This window comes from Lolium rigidum, unplaced genomic scaffold (assembly GCF_022539505.1).
Source record: "Lolium rigidum isolate FL_2022 unplaced genomic scaffold, APGP_CSIRO_Lrig_0.1 contig_30022_1, whole genome shotgun sequence".
Lineage (NCBI taxonomy): Eukaryota > Viridiplantae > Streptophyta > Magnoliopsida > Poales > Poaceae > Lolium > Lolium rigidum.
The window spans coordinates 356,553-370,574 of NW_025900124.1; the positions used below are offsets into that span (position 1 = coordinate 356,553).

At 45.6% G+C, this 14,022-nt stretch overlaps 1 pseudogene; it reads right to left on the reverse strand.

The window, feature by feature from the left end:
* LOC124680852 overlaps positions 1-14,022 on the reverse strand; it is a 59,546-nt pseudogene extending 45,524 nt beyond the window's left edge.

Genomic DNA, 14,022 nt, shown 5'->3' on the forward strand with positions numbered 1-14,022 from the left:
AGCCTCCAAAGTTTCAGATGGGGCGACATCAGTTCCCTCTGACACGAGCACCTCGCAAGGTGGGTAGGACCTGAGTCTGCCAATAAAGGAAATTCTCGCGGGTCAACTTCATGGCCGGCGAGGCACCAATGCTGGTCGACCCGGACGAAGTAGAAGATGAAGCCATCAGCTGGACGAGGGTTCATGGTACAGCTGGTTCGTGGTGTTGACTGAGATCAGATCGCCCTCGAACTCCTGCGAGAACGAGCCGACGAAATTGATTCCTGGAAAGTGAAAACTGGCGATGAGATCGATTCCTGGCGACAGGAAAAAAACGGCGACGGAAAAGAAACGGTCTTGGGTCCTGACGATCGAAGACAGGGAAAAGATCCCTTCGTCGACGATCAATGTTCTGGTCCTGATGATCTGGCGATAGGGGTCCTGGCGGCGCGGCAACAAGCAGCACCGGCGGCGCTAGATGGAACGGAGAGGAAGAGCTCTCGATACCATGTTAGGTTTCTGTTGTTGTACGGTGGAACGGTGTAGACCTTTCGGTCCACCGGCTACGTGTTAATATAGCAAGGAATAGCCCCTCGCAGGGCAATACAGAGTTGGACACGTATACGAGTGGTGCACTACACCATATTGTATACGTGTCAATATTACATCTTCTAATACCTTTAACCAAAACACAAATCAGAAAATAAAAAAAAGGCACATCCTAGTCTTAAAAATGGAGATTGTAAATATATCAAGTTTATGCCAAAGACATTTGCATCGGGCATGTTTTGATAGTTTAGATCAACCTGTTTCCATACCAAGTCCCTAATCCAGTTCTGCACACTGAGTGAGATAATTTAAAATTTAGTAGAGAGGGACGAAAAGTTCATAGCTTCAACAAAAGTCAGTAAGCAAGAATAGTAAATCTATGCGAAATTATCCCAAACCACATTCTCTTGCGTTCCCCAGATTGCAACAATGATGGCATTGAGTTTATGATCAACACCGATGAATGCCTATCACATTATTTAATCGTAAGAATAATTTAGTCCTTAGGGCATCTCCAACGGGGCGACGCAAACCGACGCTAAGCGACCGTTTGCGTCCGCCGTGAGCGAAAATGCGTCTGAACCCTCCTCCAGCGGGCGATGCAAAGTGATCGGGCCATCCGCGATGACGCAAACCTGGTCCAAATATGCGACAGGTTTGCGTCTCCGTGGATGCTCCGCGCTCGTGCGGCGTCCTCCTTTTCTTACCCGGCCGCAAGTCAGGGACAGCGAAATCGAGCGCTTTGATTTGCTTCTTTTTCCCCTTCTTTGCTGCCCTAGTGCGACGCCACCACCCCAACCCCACCCACCGCTGTCCCGCCGCAGCGCCACAGTACTCGCCGTCGGCTCGGTTCTCGACGCTCGGGAGAGCAGGATCGTAGTCGAGTAGGCTCCGGCGCGCACATGTCGCCTGTTTTGGGGCCAAACATTGCCGGTTGCGCCGACCGGCCTCGCCGCCCATGGCATGTTCGGTCAATTACGCCGGTAGGTGTCTTACTCCTGTTTTCAGCGCTATTGTGCGCGGCCATTGATCCGCAGTTCGTACCCACGCAGATGGACATGTGGAAGATGCTGGACAAGTTCCGCGCGGAGGTCGTTGACTCCTTTTCCGACGAGGAGTCTGATCAGTCCACGCAGACATTGGCAACTACTGCAGCCTCCATGATCCACGAGTTCACTTCAAACCAGGGGCCGGTGCACCGGGGCTCTGTCAAGGGCCAGTCAAAAGACATGCCGCGCAACAGAGTGGAAGGGCACCTCCGGCTCCACAGGGACTACTTTCACCTCACTGATCCGATGTTCAAGGAAAAAATGTTCCGGTGCCGGTACATGATGTCAAGGGAGCTGTTCATGGTCATTCTACGTGCCGTCAGACAGTACGACCCCTACTTTCAGTGCAGGCCCGATGCAACAGGTGCACTAGGCTTCACCTCCTACCAAAAATGCTTCGCGGCTATTCGCATGCCATCATATGAAATGGCTGCTAATATATTCGATGAGTATCTTCGAATGGGTGAGAGCACCTGCCTTAAGGCCATGTACAGGTTTTGCCGACGTGATTGCCGTGTTCGGACAACATAATTGTAGGGAGCCAACTGTTGAGGATACAAGGCGGCTGTTGTCTATCAACGAGTCTAGAGGGTTTCTAGAAATGATTGGCAGCATAGATTGCATGCACTGGGAGTGAAATAACTATCCATATAGATGGCAGGGTCAGTACAACGGGCATGTGCAGGGACGGACTATCATTGTTGAAGCTGTCATATCTCAAGATTTATGGATTTGATATTCATTCTTTGGCATGACGGGTTCTAACAATAACATCAATGTGTTGCACCGATCACCGGTTTTCAACAGGCTCATGCAAGACAAAGCTCCCCGGGTGAACTACGAGGCCAATGAAAATGAATATGACAAGCCATATTATCTTGTTGATGATATCTACCCTGACTGGGCCACACTGGTGAAGAGTGTTCGTAATCAAAACTCGGAGAAGACGATGAGGTTTGCCAAGATGCAAGAGGCTTGCAGGAAAGATGTGAAGCGAGGATTTGGTGTGCTCCAAGCTCGGTGGAAAATTGTCCGTCACCCAGCAAAAACATGATCGCTGAAGACCATGCATGAGGTGATGACATGCTGCGTGATCCTGCACAACATGATCGTTGAGAACGAACGTCCTGATGGTCGCAATGAGAACCACTAGAAATTCCAAGATGAGTTGGTTGCGCCACTCCCTGGGGTTTTATCTTGAGAGGACAATCTGCATATGAATATAGAAGTCACGGACGAGACCGTATGCAAACGGCTGCAGATCTGATTGAGCATCAGGGAGCATTGGCTAGCCATGAAGACAACCTAAAGGAATGCCATCTTATTTTCATGTAGACTTTAAAAATTTGAATGTAATAACTATGAGCTATTTTGTTGTTTTCAAACATCCTAATTCATGCCGACGTGAAAATGCGTCGAGCCGCTGGAGACACCCCAGATGCAAACGGATGCGAAAAAACGATCTTTTTTGCGTCCACGTCCGACGCAAACGGACGCACGCGGAAAATTTGGTTGGAGATGTCCTTATATATGAGATTGGTAGGGAAAGCGTTAGAGCATCTCCAGCCGCGTCCCCCAAAGCGTCCCCCAAAGGGATTTGGGGCGCGCCGGACAAAAAAACCGTTCCAGCCGCGTCCCCCAAAGCCCATTTTTGTCCGACGCGCCCCCATACGGTGTCCGGCGCCCCGAGCCCGTCCCCGTCCCACAGGGGACGCACCGGGCACGCCGGACACAACGAAAAGCGAGGCGAACGACGCGGACCCGACGCGTCAGCGGCTCGGAAGCCTAAAACCCCGTCGCCTACCTTTGGTCAAGCAACGTTAATGGTGTCCCTGTTTTCTCAGGCGATGCAGGGACGCGTCTCGTCGTGCATGGCCGCGTGGCCGTCCGCGCCGGCGTTATTGCGTGCAACCACCCGCTGCCGCCGCTGTTTAAAGACGCCCTGCAGTTTCTCACCGCTCACAAACCTTCTCGTCGTCGCCGCCTCCCCCCTCCCAGATCTTCTCCTCGTCTCTCCAAAAATGTCGAGCTCGTCCTCCCGCAAGATCGCCGCGGCGAACGGCTTCGGCCGCGGCAGCCTCACCGTGGTGGAGGCGTGGGCGTTGTACCACGCCCGGTATCTAGTCCCGCCGGACATGCGGCTACCAAGCAGCGGTGGCTGGAAGATGGCCGTGAACGGCATTGGCGTTCCGCCGCCGCCGAAGCCGCGCACGGACCAATGGTGGGACGCCGTCAAGGCCCATCGGGCTCAACTCACCGCCCAGGAGCGGTTGGATCCGACGTGGGCGGTTGACAACAACGACGCCTGGTGGACGACGTACTTCAAGGCGAAGTACGACATCGAGATGCACAGCACCGAGGGGCTCGTCGGCAGCCCCAATAGCTGGAACAAGGACGGCCGCGCCCTGTTCTGGGGCGTTCCGGGGCGCACCCTCGACAACGTCATCCGCGGCATCCGCAACGGCGCTCCAAGGCTGGAGATGCCGTCGTCGCCGCCGCCGTCTCCTCAATGGCAGCCGAGGAGGACGACGTACTCGTCCTCCTCGCACTCTTCTTCCTCGGGACCGGCGCGATCGACGCCGTCCTCGTCTTACCGGTCGGCGCCGTACACCGTCCCCAAACGGGAGGTGAAGGAGGAGCCGGCGACGCCCGCCAACACGAGGCGTGGCGGCAGCGGCAGCGGCAGCCGGCGGCAGCAAGGGAGGCGCGGCGGCGCCCTCCTCATCCCGAAGCCGGAGGTGAAGGAGGAGCCGGAGGAAGCGTCGCGAGCGGCGGCTGCCGGCGGAGTATGAGCGGCAGCAGCGGCTCATCGCCGGCGGCGGCGACCCCGAGGACTGCCCAGGTCTGCGGGCGGCGTTCTTGGCGTCCATGAACGACAAGGACGCCTGGAGGGGCGACCTCGACGCGGCGATCGCCTTGTCCATCCGCGACTCCGGCAAGCCGCTGGTGGACTGATACGTCTCCAACGTATCGATAATTTCTTGTGTTCCATGCCACATTATTGATGTTATCTACATGTTTTGTTCACACTTTATGTCATTATTATGCGTTTTCCGGAACTAACCTATTGACGAGATGCCGAAAGGCCGGTTCTTTGTTCTCGCTGTTTCTGGTTCCAGAAAGGCTGTTCGGGCAATATTCTCGGAATTGGACGAAATCAACGCCAAACCTCCTATTTTCCCGGAAGGCTCCGAACACCGAAGAAGAGTCGGAGAGGAGCCGGGGGGGCCCACACCATAGGGCCGCGCGGGCCAGGGTGCGGCCGCGCCGGCCTAGGGTGAGGCCGCCCTGTCGGCCCTCTCGCACCGCCTCTTCGCCTATATAACCCCTTTCGACCTAAAAACGCGGTACGAATTGACGAAACTCCGGAAAGACTCCGGGGCGCCGCCGCCATCGCGAAACTCCAATTCGGGGGACGAGAACTCGTTTCGGCACCTGCCGGGACGGGGAATTGCCCCCGGAGCCATCTCCACCGCCGTCTTCACCGCCATCTTCACCGCCATCGCTGCCTCCATGATGAGGAGGGAGTAATCCACCCTCGAGGCTGAGGGCTTCGCTGTAGCTATGTGGTTCATCTCTCTCCCATGTACCTCAATACAATAATCTCATGAGCTGCTTTACATGATTGAGATTCATATGAGTTTGTATCACTACTATCTATGTGCTACTCTAGTGATTTGTTATTAAAGTAGTTTATTCCTCCTGCATGTGTGCAAAGGTGACGATGCGTGCACCGTGTTAGTACTTGGTTTATGCTATGATCATGATCTCTTGTAGATTATGGAGTTAACTATTGCTATGATAATATTGATGTGATCTATTCCTCCTACATATGCATGAAGGTGACAGTGTGCATGCTATGCTAGTACTTGGTTTAGTAGCATTGATCTATCTTACACTAAAGGTTACTTAAACATGAGCATTATTGTGGAGCTTGTTAACTCCGGCATTGAGGGTTCGTGTAATCCTACGCAATGTGTTCATCATCCAACAAAAGTGTAGAGTATGCATTTATCTGTTCGTTATGTGATCGATGTTGAGAGTGTCCACTAGTGAAAGTGTAATCCCTAGGCCTTGTTCCTAAATACTGCTGAGTTACTACTCGCTTGTTTACTACTACTCGTGTTACTACTGCTTGCAATACCACCACCATCAACTACACGCCAAGCACTTTTCCGGCACCGTTGCTACTTGCTCATACTTATTTATACCACTGTATTTCACTATCTCTTCGCCGAACTAGTGCACCTATTTGGTGTGTTGGGGACACAAGAGACTTCTTGCTTTGTGGTTGCGGGGTTGCATGAGAGGGATATCTTTGACCTCTTCCTCCACGAGTTCGATAAACCTTGGGTATCCACTTAAGGGAAACTTGCTTGCTGTTCTACAAACCTCTGCTCTTGGAGGCCCAACACTTGTCTACAAGAATAGAAGCTCCCGTAGACATCAAGCACTTTTACGGCGCCGTTGCTGGGGAGGAAAGGTAAAAAGGCTCTCATACTACGGTCTCGGGTAAAGTATTTTTACGGCGCCGTTGTGTGAGTGCTCAAAGCTATTTCCTTTAGATCCTGCGAGTTGCATCTTTTTGTTTCTTGTTTACACTAGTTAGGCATAATGGAAAACAACAAAAAATTTAGTGAGCTTTTTAATCTTTTTCCTGATTTAGAATTGTTTGGTGCAAACATTAAAAAACCAATGGAACCTCATTTGCATGCTAGTAGCGATGTTATTAGTATGAATGCAATTACTGCTAATGCTATGGAGAAGTCTAAGCTTGGGGAAGCTAGTTTTTGTGATCTTTTTAGCTTCCCATCTTTAGGGGAGAAAATTTGTTACGATAATGCTTTATCTCCCATATGCGATAACTCTAATGATGCTTCGATATTTTGAATCCACTGCTGAAAGTATTCCGTATAAAATACCTATGAAAATTATTGAACGTGTTATGGACAATCACTATAAAGGGGATGGAACTGTCCATCCTAGAGATCATTTACTGTTTTTGCATGAATTATGCGGGTTATTCAAGTGTGCAGGTATCTCTATGGATGAAGTGAGGAAGAAGCTATTCTCCGTTTCGATGTCTGGTAAAGCGGCGCATTGGTATAAATTGTTGGAGAATAGGCATTCTCTTGGTTGGGAGGAAATTGCATCTCTCTTTTATTCTAAATTTTATCCTCCGCATGAAGTGCATATTGATAGGAATTATATTTATAACTTTTATCCTCGTGATGGAGAGAGTATTTCTCAAGCGTGGGGGAGATTGAAATCTCTAATGTTCAAATGTCCCATTCATGAGCTCCCCGTAATGTTATTGTTAACAATTTTTATGCGAGACTTTCGGGACAACACAAGGACTATCCGGACGCGTGTTCGGAGGGATCTTTCACAAGCAAGGAGGTTGAAGCTAGGTGGGACCTCCTTGATCGGATTGAGGACAACGGCTGAAGGATGGGAGAACAATGAAGGTAAAGAGTCAGGTATAAATTATGATTATGAATGCATTGAAGCTTTCATGGATACCGATAAATTTCGAAATATGAGTGCTACTTATGGTCTTGACTCTCAAGTTGCTGCAAATCTTTATAAAGCCTTTGCTTCTCATTTTGAATTGCCTAAAAATAATTTTGATAAGTATCATGAACCTTTTAAAGAGGCTTGCATGAAGAATGAAATTGTTGTTAATTATTGCAACAAGCATGCTCAAACTCCTAAGAATGCTATTTCCTATAAGCATGTTAATTTTTGTGGAATACATAGACCTTGTGGAATTAATCAAATCAAAGATGAATATTGCATCCATCATGCTAATGAAAAAACTAGAAAGTGGTTTAGGGCTCTAGATGATCTTGGTAAAAAAGTTTGTGCCCTCTATCCTTTTATTTGTGAAGTTTGCCATGAAGTGGGTCATTTTAATTTTCAATGCTCCTCCGGTGATATTTTGAACCCAATGAGTGCTGCAAATTTGTATTGTGATGATGAAATTACTCCTAATCAGCATGATGAACTTACTTTATTTTTGGGGTGTGAAGAAGCTGTCGAGAAAAATCTCTTTGTTACATATGAGTGATCTTGATATTGATGATGTCCTGCATGGGTGTTTTTCTTATTGCATTGATAATAGCCATACAAATACTTACATACAAAATATTTTAGAAGATGACACCTTGCCAAAATATGATAGGACCGCTGTGTGTTTTCAACTAATTAACGAAAAGGAGGGATCCTCCCAAGTTTCTTCTATTGTTTATGAAAGTAAATCAGGTTATGCGGACAAGCCACCCTTCAAGCCTCTTCTTCCTGAAGAAGGGAACGAGGAGAAGGAAGAGAAAAAGAAGAAGAAGGGAATGAAGAAGAAGAAGAAGGGGAATAAAAAGAAAGAGGTAACATCATATCCCCGCGTATATGAGATAACAATAGGTAACCGTAAGTATGTTGCTCCTAATGATTATTGTGATAATGAATCTGAATACGATGATCTTCCTATGCCCTTTACATACATTAGCGATCATGATTTGAATGAGCACACTACTTTTGATATTACAAATCTCTGGGAAACTAATTCTGAAAATGATGATAATAATTGCCATAGTGTCAGTGCTATCCATGCTTCCTCCCATAATGATATAGAAAGCTCTAAGCTCGGGGAAGAGGTGTTTGAAAATCCTTTTGCTACTGGTCATTATGTTCTTGATACATCTCCTTCTAATAACAATGATGGTATGGTCACGGATAAACCGACTATGAAAGATAACTATTCTATTTCTTATGATGACACTGTGCCTCCGATCTTTGATGATTATTATAAAGAATGCTATGATATAGGTTATAACTATCCTTATGAAACTTGTCATAGTCATGATTGGGTTACCAAAAACAATTCCCTTAATATGCAACTTGTTTACCATGTTCAAATTCTTGATAATAATCCTGCTCCAATTACTATTAATGAGAATAACTCTTCTTATGCCGAATTTAATGATACTTCTATGCATATGAACCATGATAAGAATGTTTTAAGTGATGGGTATATTGTGGATTTCATCAATGATGCTACTGAAAGTTATTATGAGAGAGGGAAATATGGTTATATGCATCTTAATAATATTAAGTTTCCCCTCTTTATGTTGAGAATCTTGAAGTTACTCGTGTTTTATCCTCTTATGCTTGTCACTTTGTTCTTCATGAATTCATTTGTGTACAAGATTCCTACGCATAGGAAGCATGTTAGACTTAAATGTGTTTTGAATTTGCCTCTTGATGCTCTCTTTTGCTTCAAATACTATTTCTTGCGAGTGCATCATTAAAACTGCTGAGCCCATCTTAATGGCTAAAAAGAAAGAACTTCTTGGGAGATAACCCATGTGTTATTTTGCTACAGTACTTTGTTTTATATTTGTGTCTTGGAAGTTGTTTACTACTGTAGCAACCTCTCCTTATCTTAGTTTTGAGTGTTGTTGTGCCAAGTTAAGCCGTTGATAGAAAAGTAAGTACTAGATTTGGATTACTGCGCAGTTCCAGATTTCTTTGCTGTCACGAATCTGAGCCCACTGCCCTGCAGGAAGCTCAGAAAATTATGCCAATTTACGTGCATGATCCTCAGATATGTACGCAACTTTCATTCAATTTGAGCATTTTCATTTGAGCAAGTCTGGTGGCCTAATAAAATCCATCTTTACGGACTGTTCTGTTTTGACAGATTCTGCCTTTTATTTCGCATTGCCTCTTTTGCTATGTTGGATGAATTTCTTTGATCCATTGATGTCCAGTAGCTTTATGCAATGTCCAGAAGTGTTAAGAATGATTGTGTCACCTCTGAACATGTTAATTTTTATTGTCCACTAACCCTCTAATGAGTTGTTTCGAGTTTGGTGTGGAGGAAGTTTTCAAGGGTCAAGAGAGGAGGATGATATACTATGATCAAGGAGAGTGAAAGCTCTAAGCTTGGGGATGCACCCGGTGGTTCACCCCTGCATATATCAATAAGACTCAAGCGTCTAAGCTTGGGGATGCCCAAGGCATCCCCTTCTTCATCGACAACATTATCAGGTTCCTCCCCTGAAACTATATTTTTATTCCATCACATCTTATGTGCTTTTTCTTGGAGCGTCTGTGTGCTTTTGTTTTTGTTTTTGTTTGAATAAATTGGATTACATCATGCTTGTGTGGGAGAGAGACACGCTCCGCTGGTTCGTATGAACACATGTGTTCTTAGCTCATAATATTCATGGCGAAGTTTCCTCTTCGTTAAATTGTTATATGGTTGGAATTGGAAAATGATACATGTAGTAATTGCTATAAATGTTTTGGGTAATGTGATACTTGGCAATTGTTGTGCTCATGTTTAAGCTCTTGCATCATATACTTTGCACCCATTAGTGAAGAAATACATAGAGCATGCTAAAATTTGGTTTGCATAATTGGTCTCTCTAAGGTCTAGATAATTTCTAGTAAGGTGTTTGAACAACAAGGAAGACGATGTATAGTTTTATAATACTTGTAATATGTCTTTTATGTGAGTTTTGCTGTACTAGTTCATCCTTGTGTTTGCCTCAAACAACCTTGCTAGCCTAAACCTTGTATCGAGAGGGAATACTTCTCATGCATCCAAAATACTTGAGCCAACCACTATGCCATTTGTGTCCACCATACCTACCTACTACATGGTATTTCCCGCCATTCCAAAGTAAATTGCTTGAGTGCTACCTTTAAACAATTCAAAATTTATTACCTCTTATTTGTGTCAATGTTTTATAGCTCATGAGGAAGTATGTGGTGTTTATCTTTCAATCTTGTTGGGCAACTTTCACCAATGGACTAGTGGCTTCATCCGCTTATCCAATAATTTTGCAAAAAGAGCTGGCAATGGGATTCCCAGTCCCAAAATTAACAAACTAAAAATAGACACTCCTCCATGGTATGTGATTGTTGGACGGCACCCGAAGGATTCGGTTAGCCATGGCTTGTGTAAGCAAAGGTTGGGAGGAGTGTCATCATAATAAAACTAAAATAAAAAGGCACTCCTTCATGGTATGAGATTGTTGGCAGGCACCCGAGGATTCGGTTAGCCATGGTTTGTGAAAGAAAGGTTGGAAGGAGTGCCACCCAAAAATAAAATAATTCATGGGAGCCGCTCTTGGAAGTCCGGTTGGCGAGGTAGTTAGTGTACCCATTACCATTCGTTGACAACAACAAACACCTCTCAAAACTTTACTTTTTATGCTCTCTATATGTTTTCAAAACCAAAGCTCTAGCACAAATATAGCAATCGATGCTTTCCTCTTTGAAGGACCATTCTTTTACTTTTATTGTTGAGTCAGTTCACCTATTTCTCTCCACCTCAAGAAGCAAACATTTGTGTGAACTGTGCATTGATTCTTACATACTTGCTTATTGCATTTGTTATATTGCTCTGCATTGACAACTATCTATGAGATATACATGTTACAAGTTGAAAGCAACCGCTGAAACTTAATCTTCTTTTGTGTTGCTTCAATACCTTTACTAAGAATTTATTGCTTTATGAGTAACTCTTATGCAAGACTTGTTGATGCTTGTCTCGAAAGTACTATTCATGAAAAGTCTTTGCTTTATGATTCAGTTGTTTACCCATGTCATATACATTGTTTTGATCGCTGCATTCACTACATATGCTTTACAAATAGTATGATCAAGTTTATGATGGCATGTCACTCCAGAAATTATCTTTGTTATCGTTTTACCGCTCGGGACGAGCGAACTAAGCTTGGGGATGCTGATACGTCTCCAACGTATCGATAATTTCTTGTGTTCCATGCCACATTATTGATGTTATCTACATGTTTTGTTCACACTTTATGTCATTATTATGCGTTTTCCGGAACTAACCTATTGACGAGATGCCGAAAGGCGGTTGCTTGTTTTCTGCTGTTTCGGTTCCGGAAAGGCTGTTCGGGCAATATTCTCGGAATTGGACGAAATCAACGCCAAACCTCCTATTTTCCCCGGAAGGCTCCGAACACCGAAGAAGAGTCGGAGAGGAGCCGGGGGGCCCCACCATAGGGCCGCGCGGGCCGAGGTGCGGCCGCGCCGGCCTAGGGTGAGGCCGCCCTGTCAGCCCTCTGCGCCGCCTCTTCGCCTATATAACCCCTTTCGACCTAAAAACGCGATACGAATTGACGAAACTCCGAGAAAGACTCCGGGCGCCGCCGCCATCGCGAAACTCCAATTCGGGGACGGAACTCTGTTTCGGCACCCTGACGGGACGGGGAATTGCCCCGGAGCCATCTCCACCGCCGTCTTCACCGCCATCTTCACCGCCATCGCTGCCTCCATGATGAGGAGGGAGTAATCCACCCCGAGGCTGAGGGCTTCGCTGTAGCTATGTGGTTCATCTCTCTCCCATGTACCTCAATACAATAATCTCATGAGCTGCTTTACATGATTGAGATTCATATGAGTTTGTATCACTACTATCTATGTGCTACTCTAGTGATTTGTTATTAAAGTAGTTTATTCCTCCTGCATGTGTGCAAAGGTGACAGTGCGTGCACCGTGTTAGTACTTGGTTTATGCTATGATCATGATCTCTTGTAGATTATGGAGTTAACTATTGCTATGATAATATTGATGTGATCTATTCCTCCTACATATGCATGAAGGTGACAGTGTGCATGCTATGCTAGTACTTGGTTTAGTAGCATTGATCTATCTTACACTAAAGGTTACTTAAACATGAGCATTATTGTGGAGCTTGTTAACTCCGGCATTGAGGGTTCGTGTAATCCTACGCAATGTGTTCATCATCCAACAAAAGTGTAGAGTATGCATTTATCTGTTCTGTTATGTGATCGATGTTGAGAGTGTCCACTAGTGAAAGTGTAATCCCTAGGCCTTGTTCCTAAATACTGCTGAGTTACTACTGCTTGTTTACTACTACTGTGTTACTACTGCTGCAATACCACCACCATCAACTACACGCCAAGCACTTTTATGGCACCGTTGCTACTGCTCATACTTATTTATACCACCTGTATTTCACTATCTCTTCGCCGAACTAGTGCACCTATTTGGTGTGTTGGGGACACAAGAGACTTCTTGCTTTGTGGTTGCAGGGTTGCATGAGAGGGATATCTTTGACCTCTTCCTCCCTGAGTTCGATAAACCTTGGGTATCCACTTAAGGGAAACTTGCTGCTGTTCTACAAACCTCTGCTCTTGGAGGCCCAACACTGTCTACAAGAATAGAAGCTCCCGTAGACATCATGGACCTCACTGACGACGGCGAGGCAGGACCAAGCGGCGCGGTGAAGGACGAGCCCGTCGGCGAGCGCGTCAAGCAGGAGGTCGTCACCGACGACATGTACAACTTCCAGCAGTACTACGATGCCTCCGGCCGCCGCAAGTGGTTCTAGATTAGGTTTAGTTTAAATTTAGTCAAATTTCGTTCGAATCTATGTAAGTTTGGACGAATCTTAATCGAATCTCGTTAAGTTTAAAATTTCCGAATTTTTGTTTGGGGGACGCGACTGGGGAGCGACGTCCCCCAAAGACGGCACGAACGAAACACGTCCCCCAAACGCTCAATCCGGCGCGGTTTGGGGGACACTTTGGGGGACGCGGCTGGAGATGCTCTTAGGAACTATATCACGCAAAGGTAGTACCAAGTAGCATACAGACCTGCAAGCAGTTCTGGACATCAACGATTATACATCTAACCTCAAAACCCTGTAAGCGAGAATTTCGTATTGATTTCAATAAAAATTGAAAATAAAACAAACAATACAGGAAACACAATCAGCAGACACTGTACTCTTAGATATCTTACTTGAGTAAGGTCATTGCATCTTGAGCATGTCCAAGCTGTTAGGTCCGTCGTATATACCTTCGAATGAGAAAATTGCAGGGATAACTTTATTTTGGCTTTAAATATGTATGAGATTTGAAAATGAAAGGGGATTCCAACATTGAACTAAAGACCAGTAATTTGTGAATAATAACCCTAGGGCATGGAACTCATGGCATACTGAGAAAAATTTGGGGCAAGTAACTTACAGCTGCGGCATATTCCACTATAGTCTTGGCTAGAGTATTTATAGTTAAAAACAAAAGTCTGCTCGCTGCTCTTGACACTGGGTTCTGTTATCATTAGAGCATTTGGTTGGTACAGTTGATGATACATGAACTCAATAATAATTATTGATCACAGAGAAAAAACACTAGAAATTTCAGTAAGAAGTGTACACATTCATCTTTACTGAAGAGCAGTATGTCAACAGAGATAATAATTCATGTACTTGTTCTGGGAACAAATATCTGGTATACTGGAGGGAGCTCCAGCCCAAAAGAACAAACTACTAAAATCACAAAAAAGCCTGTGGTGATGCAGCGAAGTGCGAGATACCTGTCCGTCTTCCTTGTGAAACTGTAGACAGCAGCAACAAGAACGTCACCATAGCCGCCGCCAT